The following is a 10,173-nucleotide window of genomic DNA, read 5'->3' on the forward strand; positions in this document are numbered from 1 at the left end:
AGAGAGAGAGAGAGAGAGAGAGAGAGAGAGAGAGAGAGAGAAAGAGAGAGGAGAAAAATAATAAAATGAAAACAAATGTTTGGAGAAAGAAAAATAACCTTAATTCACTGCTGATGGGAATATAAACTGGTGCAGCCATAATGGAAATTGGTATGGGGGCTTATAAATAACCAAATAGAAATAAAGTTATTATACAATACTCCGGAATGCACTCCAAGTCATTTAATTTGGTATTCTAAGTCAGCATAGCACAGTGATACCTGCAGGTCCATATTAATTGCTCTACTCACAAGAGCTAAGATATGGGCCCAGCCTAGATGCTTATCTGCCAATCAATAGACTTTTTAAAACATGATATACAGTAAATATATCAATATACAATAAACTTAAAATTTCCAATAGCTAGGTAACATTGTATGGACTAAGTAGGTAGTACTTTGTGTGTGGGGGGTTAGGGGGATGTATTGTGTGTATATATGTATGTACATATGTATGAATGCATGTATATGTATGTATGTATATATGTAACAACAGCTGATAGAGAAGAAGCCATGAATGTGAGAGAAATCAAGCGAAATGGATGAGAAGAGATGGAGGGGAGAAAATGATGTAATTCCATCATAATTAAAAAAAAATTAAAATGCTATTAAAAGTAATTTATGTTTGGACAGTGGACATAATCAGTTTGCAAACTTGCTGAAATTTTAAGTATATTCTTTTGCAAGCCAGTTCAAGATATTACTTTGATTCCTTAAGGGGTTCCTCTGTTGAATTCAAGTTTAACATTTTATAGAAAAATGTCACCTTCATTTTTGTTACTATCCAAGTGAAATTAAGGATTTATTTTCTCCAAATATTTTTTTAAGTTATAGTTAGATCGACTGTTAAATAATACCAAAAAGAGCATGTATACTTCCATTTGAACTTATTAACATATGACGCCCATATTTCAATTTAAGGCATTTTCTTTGTAATACAATTTATTTTAGATCTTTAAAAAAGGTTTTATAGATTTGGAATATGTTACCTCATATCTATTATCAAAGTACTCAGAAGGCTGGGGCAGGAGTATTGCAGTGAGTTTTAGGCATGCTTGAAATACATGATGAGTTTCATAGGGTAGTCTTTAGTGTAAGACTTTGTCTTATAACAAGCAAGATAGTGGCCAACAAGATGGCTCAGTAAGCAAAGATGCTTGCTACATAAACCTTGTGATCTGTGTGTTTGAGCCCCGACATTCACATAAAGTTGGAAGGACAAAACAGACTCCACAATTGGTCCTCTGATCTCCACATACATGCTGTGTGTACTCATATATTTAAAATATTATTTAAAGTACAAAAACTAAATCAATCAAATCCAAAGCAAAACAAACACTTATGGATCCAAGAAGAGCCTGTGACATACAGCAAATGGAGCAATTTTATAAGGGTTTGGGAGATGACTCAGTTGGTCAATTGCTTGCCACATAAACATAATGAATGAACATAATGTTTGATCGCCTAGAACATTTTTTTAAAACCTAAGTTAGTAGCCAAGATACAACTCACAGACCACATGAAGCTCAAGATGAAGGAAGTGTGGATACTTTGGTCCTTATTGCTAAGTGGATTAAAACACCCAGGGCTCACAGCCAACCAATAGACTGAGCACAGGGTCCCCAATGGAGTGACTTGAGAGAGGTCCCAAGGAGCTGAAGAGGTTTTCAGACCTGCAGGAGGAACAATAATATGTACCAACCAGTACCCCCAGAGCTCCCAGGGGCTAAACTACCAACCAAAGACTACACATGGAGGGTCCCACGACTCCAGCTGCATATGCAACAGAAGATGACCATTTCAGACATCAATGAGAGGAGAGGCCATTGGTCCTGTTTACAGGGAAATGCAAGTCAGGCAATTGGAAGGGGGGCAGTGCACAGGGGGAGGGGGAGGGGAAGGGCATTCTCAGTGGGGTTACAAGGACAGGGGTTAACATTTCAAATGTAAATAAAGCAAGTATCTAATAAAAAAATAGGCAAAAAAAAATGTAAGTTAGTGTGTGCCTCTAACCCCTGGCAAGGCAGAGACAGGAGGATACCTGAGGACTGCTGGACAGCCAGTCTAGCTGAATCTGTGAGGTCTAGATTCAAGGAGAGACCCTATCTCAAATCTAAGGTAGAAGGAGATTGAAGATGACAACTTGCATGAACCTTAGCCTTCCCTATCCATTCGCTTATATGTATATGACATTCCTGTGTTCCTACATACACACGCATTTGTTTTTGCAAAATGCCAGGTAGCATTGTTGTTTATATGTAGTTTTGAGACAGGTAGGCTGAAATGTCCTTGTTTAGATCACTATCATCAGTTTCTGCCTCCTTCTTGTTACTTTGATGCCTTTTATGACCTTAGGCAATTTCAAGCCACATATATAGTTAGGGACAAATGCTATTTTTGCTATTTATTGAGTGCCCAATTTTGAGAAACTGAATAATTTACGTTTTTGTGTCCTGTTTTTGAACTGTGTGACATAAGGGTAGTGAGGCGTGTTTCGGAGGGTTATGGTGACGACCTAACAAGTGCTGGCCATGCGTGATGGGTTCAGGAAACACTTGTTTTAGAGAGCATCTTGCATCATATTATAACTACTGGGATAATTCTGAATGGATCCCAAAATTAGAAGATAAAATGACACCCTTGTTTTTTGGCTTTCAGGAAACAAGCATTGAAGTCTAGTGGAATCAGCTGTACTATATTAGTCTCAGCTCAAGGATAGTCCAAAAGGGTTTCTAGAGTAAGGATGTTGATTTCTGGCTCACAGGTTTGGCTATTGTGCTACTTTAATCTGCTCCTGACTCAAGGCCTTTATGGACTGTAGTCAAGATTCTGAGTGTCAAGCATTACCTCATTCAAATACACAGTCACTTCTTCAACGAAGGCCTGAGGATAAGACACAGCTTCCAGGACATTGATGTAGTGGCTTTCTGTTTCTTTGTGTCTATGGATCTAGGACAAGTTCTGTGGGTCACCTGCATCTCCAACTCTCATTTGCCACAGGCAAAAAAAAACCCACCAAACTTCTTAAAACTAATGGGAAGCCTGGCACTACTTTAAATGAGACACCAATGAGGTGATGTCTAGTTTAAATGTCATAAGCAAATTACTTATTCATGCCAGAAACCAAAAGTATAGGCCTTGCCATAGTACAAATGTTAACACATACAAGAGATCAATCTATAGAACTGTGACCTTTGGAGACCACGAATAGTTCCTTTTGGAGTCTTCATTCTGAAAAGTATTACTCTCCTACGTTCATTTGATCATGTAGTAACTCAAATTTAAATTGCCTTTGACTTTTCCTAGACAGCATGGGCTAATGAAAAGAGCATTGAATTTTACATCAGACCAGTCTGAATTTGAATCTATGTTAATAACTAGCTGTGGTTAATTCCAGCAAGTTTCCCCAATCTCCATGTGCTCTATAACTGTGTCTGCTGTAAAACTGAATATTAAAACAATGCACCCTATAGCTAGTATATAACTCATAGAAGGTTCTGTAATTCATTATTTACTTTTTTTAAGAACATAAAACTGAAGAGAAATAAACCAAGAAGAGGCCATTACAATGCCAAGGTCACATTTATAAACTTCAGAAGACTGATCTAACAACAACTTTACTTTTTTAAAAATCACTTTCACCCCTTCCAACACCTCTCAATTGCTGGGGTTGGATGAGTACACCATGGTGGGCAATTTATGTGCTCCTAGGGAGGGAGCCCAGGGCTTCATGTATGCCAATCAGGTTATACCCACAGCCCTGCAACCACTGCCTTGAGAAACAATTTGAATATTCACCACTTTTTCTGATATACTCAATATGCTAAACCCAGATCTTGGGTTATTGCACTTTCTCACTTTTCATTTCCAAAATCAGTAATACTTAATATACTAGAGAAAATCAAGAAGTTGTACAAATGAATGTCCTGTCAAAGTTGAGTGTCCAAGCTCAGGCGACTTTCAGTTCTTTAACCCTGGCTATGGCTCTTGTCCAAATAAATCCCTAAGGGCATTCTGTGGGGTATACTGTGGGGCACACTGTGACACACTACAGCTTCTACAATGAGCCTTTTTTCCCTTTTTGCAGGGAAGTTGCAAGGGTGGGTACAAGGGGACTGGGAGGTTCATGAGATTAGGGTGCGTGGTGTCAAATTCACAAAGAACAAATCAAAAGTTAAAAGCAAAGAACAACAATATCAATCAACCAGGCCCCCCAGAGCTCCCAGGGACTAAGCCATCAACCAAGAAGTACACATGGAGGGGCCCATGGCTCCAGCTGCATATGTAGCAGAGGATGTCCTTGTCAGGCATCAATGGGAAGAGATGTCCTCGGTCCTATGAAGGCCCCAGAGTAGGGGAATTGAGGGTGGAGAGGTGAGAGTTGGGTGGGTGGAGGAACTTCCTCATAGAAGCAGGAAGAGGGAGGATGGGATGGGGTTTCTGGGAGGGGGAAGCCAGGAAAGGAGATAACATTTGAGATGTAAATAAAGAAAATATCCAATTAAAAAAATAATAAAAACTTAAAACTAAACTCACTCTTCCTTCTTTCCTCTAGTCTCAGAAGTTTTCTTTTTCCTGTCTAATAACATTTGAGATGTAAATAAAGAAAATATCCAATTAAAAAAATAATAAAAACTTAAAACTAAACTCACTCTTCCTTCTTTCCTCTAGTCTCAGAAGTTTTCTTTTTTCTCTACCTGCCTCTGGTATATACCTCTTACTGTTACTTCAGACACTTCATCCTACTAGCCATTCTGTCTCTGAAATCTTCAATATATCTTTTCTGTTGCATAAAAACAAGTCCAAGTCGTTCTCCTTCTGAAAATTTAGTAGCCAACTCTGGTTGCTCTGTCTTACTCAACATAGTACCCTCCCACCCTGCTTTCTTTATTTCTACAGAAGTATTAGTCAGGGATCTCTAGAGGAATAGAACTTGTAGAATAAATGTATGCATAAAGGAAATTTATTAGAATGGCTTACAGGCTATGGTCCAGCTAAGTCCTGCAATGACGATCTACTTACAGAAGGTCCAAGAATCTAGTAGTTGTTCTATGAGAAGTCCAGTTGCAGCTGATCTTCAGAATCTGCCAAAATCCTGAATAAGTGGGCCCTAATGCCAATGAAGAAATGGACTTCAGAATGAAGACAAAACAAGCCAGAATGAGACCAAACAAGCAAAAAATCACAGGCTTCCTTCTTCCATGTCCTTTACATAGGTTGCCAGCAGAAAGTGCAGCCCAAATTAAAGGTGGATCTTTCAATCTCAAAAGATCTGGATTAAAAGTGGGTCTTTTCAGTTCAAATCATTTAATTAAAAAAAAGTCCCTCACAGATGTTCCCAGCTGCTTGGGTTTTTAATTCATTCTAGATGTAGTCATCAAGTTGACAATCAGAAATATCCATCACAACAGACCTCCTAAAATTGAGCCACACCACTGTCTCCAATTCCTTCCTCATTCCTATTACCCTCAAAGACCATCATAAAACATTGCTTTATACCCCTAAACTTCCATTGAGATTGCCCTTCAAATGGAAACTGGTGAACTGAGCCATAGCCCATGAACTTTTATTTGATTTGTTTCTAATTTTTTGATATTATAATATAATTTCATCGGGTTTTCCATCTCTTTCCTCACTCTTAATTCTTCTACAGACTGCCTTGCTTTTTTTCAAATTAATGACCTCTTTTTGTTTTGTTTTAATGGTGAAGTAAACGACAAATCAAAACCACATTTATATATTTGATTCCTTTACTCCATAATTTTATGTAAATTTGACATGGTTAAATATTTCCATTTTAAAAGTCTTTCCCATTTTTACTTTTGTAACATTGACTATATTGGGGGTGGAACCCAGGGTATTGACCATGTGAGACACCCAGCTATTGTGCTATAGCCCCATCTGTGTCTATATTTGTACTGTAGTTTTCCTTGAAGCCTCATTCTTGTCGCTTTATAGTCTCAGTATCTACAATGAGCAAATTATGTTCATGTTTTAATTAGGACCTAAAGAGTTATTACAATTTCTTTTATAAACCCATGCTTCTTACTCTGAAGTTAACGTAAATTTAAGTTATAACTTCTATAGTCCAGTACAACGTCTAAGCTTGGTGCTCTAACAAATTTTAAGACTGTGAGTCTTTATATTAATTAAAACTTGAAAGAAGACCAACAGATATGTCCTCTTATCTCCTCCTCTCCCTCTCCCTCCCCCTCCCCCCCTCCCCCCCTCCCTCCTCCTCTCTTCTCCCTCCTCCTCCTCCCCCTCCCCCCCCTCCTCCTCCTTCTTCTTCTTCTCCCTTTTGAGACAGAAAATTTTCTGGCCTCAAACTCACTTTATTGCCAGGATTGCTGTGAATTTCTGATCTATTCACCTCCACCTCCTGAGATGACAATCATATACTACTATACACACATTTTTATGCATTGCTGGGTACCTAAACTAGGGCTTTGTGAATGCTAAGCAAGAATTCCATCAACTGAGTTACAGTCCCAGCCAACCCTTTCTGTTTTCAGCTAGCACTCTAAGAAAAGTTTGCTCTAACTCCAGCTTCCCAGGTATACCCTCTGCTTTTGGGCTATGCCTAATTCATCTCTTTTTTTTGTCCTTTTAACTCTTAGTAGCATCAGAAACTGCACCCATAAAGTCTCACCTACATGAGCTGTATGAAGATAACACTAGTGGACAAACAAAACTGCATGGGGAGGAGCCCATGCCATCTCAACTTTACACAAAGAACTATAGGCAACTAAGGAAAGCTGGGAGCAGGAAAGGTAGTAATCCTCAGGGTAGAGCACAAGACTTGGTGATATTTTATTCTTTTCAATTCCGTGTGTGTGTGTGTGTGTGTGTGTGTGTGTGTGTGTGTGTGTGTGAGAGAGAGAGAGAGAGAGGGAATAGAGAGAGGGAGAGTGTGAGAGCACATGTATGTGGATGCCAAATGTGCTTGTGGTGATCAGAAGGCAGCTTGGAGAAGTTGATTTTATTTGGGAATTGAACTCACCTTGTTGTCAAGACATCGTGATGGTCTTTTTTTAAGTTCCAGTTAGTGTAAGAACTCACCTTGGTAAAATATGTAAGATCACCAGACTAAGATATTGGGTTAGGCGATTTAATTTCTGCCCTGTAAAATGCATATATGAAGTATCTCAAACAATATTTTGCTTTAAAATAAAAAAAAATATGAAATAAAACTTCAAAACATCTGGGCATGAAAAAAATTTATTGGGCTAGGATATAGGAATTATAACTTGCATCAGCATCAACTTCAACATATTATTGATAGAAGATAATTTCTAAAAAGTACCCAAAGACAGGAGAAACCTGCATTTATTTTTCCCATTCAGCAGCTTGAACTGACTTCAAATGTTTTGACTTTCTTTCGAGAGCAAAGCTCTCAGGAAAAAATAAAAAAGGGTAAAGTTGCAAGTTTTATGAGCAGAATCTCAGACTCCCAAATGGTACCTGAGATACCACCTGTCCATCTGTCTCACTTTACAGATAGACAGTGAATGAGTGAGACCAAGAGAAAGGGAAATTCCAGTCGAAGCAGGAAATATTTGCCAGCATACCCCTCACGTATGCAATTGTTTTGATTGCTTGTTTGTGTTAATTAAGAGAATCTGGCACTCAGGCCAAGGATCAGCCACAACCCCACAGAAGACTACAGGATGACCCTTGTCTAAACTTACATTCATTTGGCTGCAATTCAGAAATTATGGACCTGCATTTTCCCAGCAAACTTAAACTAAAACCAAAGTTTCTATGGACAATAGTTGAAGGACTAGCAGAGAGTATGTGAATGACTAGAGAAGAATATGTAAATCTTTGTAGAAAATGGGCTTTTGATAACTATTACTCTTTCTTCAAACTCACCATGTCACAATTTGAAACTCTGTTCATAGCAGCCTTATTTATAATAGCCAGAACCTGGATAAAACCCAGATGTCCCTCAATGGAGGAATGGATACAGAAAATGTGGTATATTTACACTATAGAATACTATCAGCTATTAAAACAATGAATTCATGAAATTCTTAGACAAATGGATGGAACTTGAGAATGTCATCCTGAGTGAGGTGACCCAATCACAAAAGAACACATATGATATGCACTCACTGATAAACAGATATTATCCAAGACACAAGTCAGATATCAAATGATGCCCAAGAAGAAGGAAGAAGAGACCCCTGGTCCTGGAAAGGCTCAATGTAGCAGTGTAGGGGAGTACCAGTACAGGGAAGCAGGAAGGAGTTGATTGGGGAACAGGGGGAGGGAAGAGGGATTATGGGAGTTTTAGGGAGGAGGATCCAGGAAAGGGGAAATCATTTGAAATGTAAATAAAGACTATATGGAATAAAAAATAATTTAAAAATGACAAAAAAAGAAATTTAAGCTTGGGATAAGAAAGACTACAGAGGAAGATTAGGCAATATTTTGATTAATTAGTAGTTCTGAACCTTAGAACTGCATAGTTACTGGCTATATTTCACACACTAGATACAAACATGTAGTGAAAAATTACACATTTATTTATTTATACTCCCAATTTCTGGTCTTAATAATAAACTCCTAATCAATCAAGTAGAAACAAAGAGAACCATACAAAAAATCAACAATACCAGGAGCTGGTTCTTTGAGAAAATCAACAAGATAGATAAACCCTTAGCCAGAATGACCAAAGGGCACAGAGAAAGTATCCAAATTAACAAACTTAGAAATGAAAAGGGAGATATAACAACGGAAACTGAGGAAATCCAAAAAATCATCAGATCCTACTACAAGAGCCTATACTCAACACAACTGGAGAATCTGGAGGAAATGGACAATTTCCTTGACAGATACCAAATACCAAAATTAAATCAGGACCAACTAGACCATCTAAACAGTCCCATAATGCCTAAAGAAATAGGAGTCATAGAAAGTCTTCCAACCAAAAAAAGCACAGGACCAGATGGCTTCAGTGCAGAATTCTACCAGACCTTCAAAGAAGAGTTAACACCAATACTCTTCAAACTATTCCACAAAATAGAAACAGAAGGAACACTACCCAATTCCTTCTACGAAGCCACAATTACGCTGATACCAAAGCCACACAAAGATCCAACAAAGAAAGAGAACTTCAGACCAATTTCCCTTATGAACATCGATGCAAAAATACTCAATAAAATTCTTGCCAACCGAATCAAAGAACACATCAAAACGATCTTCCACCATGATCAAGTAGGCTTTATCCCGGGAATGCAGGGTTGGTTCAATATACGGAAATCCATCAATACAATCCACTACATAAACAAACTCAAAGAACAAAACCACATGGTCATTTCATTGGATGCTGAAAAAGCATTTGACAAAATTCAGCATCCCTTCATGCTTAAAGTCTTGGAGAGAACAGGAATTCAAGGCCCATACCTAAACATAGTAAAAGCAATATACAGCAAACCGGTAGCCAGCATCAAACTAAATGGAGAGAAACTTGAAGCAATCCCACTGAAATCAGGGACCAGACAAGGCTGCCCCCTTTCTCCTTATCTTTTCAATATTGTACTTGAGGTACTAGCTCGGGCAATTCGACAACATAAGGAGATCAAAGGGATACAAATTGGAAAGGAAGAAGTCAAACTATCATTATTTGCAGACGACATGATCATCTACCTAAGTGACCCAAAGAACTCCACTAGAGAGCTCCTACAGCTGATAAACAACTTCAGCAAAGTGGCAGGTTATAAAGTCAACTCAAGCAAATCAGTGGCCTTCCTATACTCAAAGGATAAGCAGGCTGAGAAAGAAATTAGGGAAATGACCCCCTTCACAATAGCCACAAACAGTATAAAGTATCTTGGGGTGACTCTTACCAAACATGTGAAAGATCTGTATGACAAGAACTTCAAGACTCTGAAGAAGGAAATGGAAGAAGACCTCAAAAAATGGGAAAACCTCCCATGCTCATGGATCGGTAGAATCAATATAGTTAAAATGGCCATTTTGCCTAAAGTACTATACAGATTCAATGCAATACCCATCAAAATCCCAACTCAATTCTTCACAGAGTTAGAAAGAGCAATTATCAAATTCATCTGGAACAACAAAAAACCCAGGATAGCTAAAACTATTCTCAGCAACAAAAGGAAATCTG

Source organism: Apodemus sylvaticus, chromosome X (genome assembly GCF_947179515.1).
Source record: "Apodemus sylvaticus chromosome X, mApoSyl1.1, whole genome shotgun sequence".
NCBI classification, from domain to species: domain Eukaryota; kingdom Metazoa; phylum Chordata; class Mammalia; order Rodentia; family Muridae; genus Apodemus; species Apodemus sylvaticus.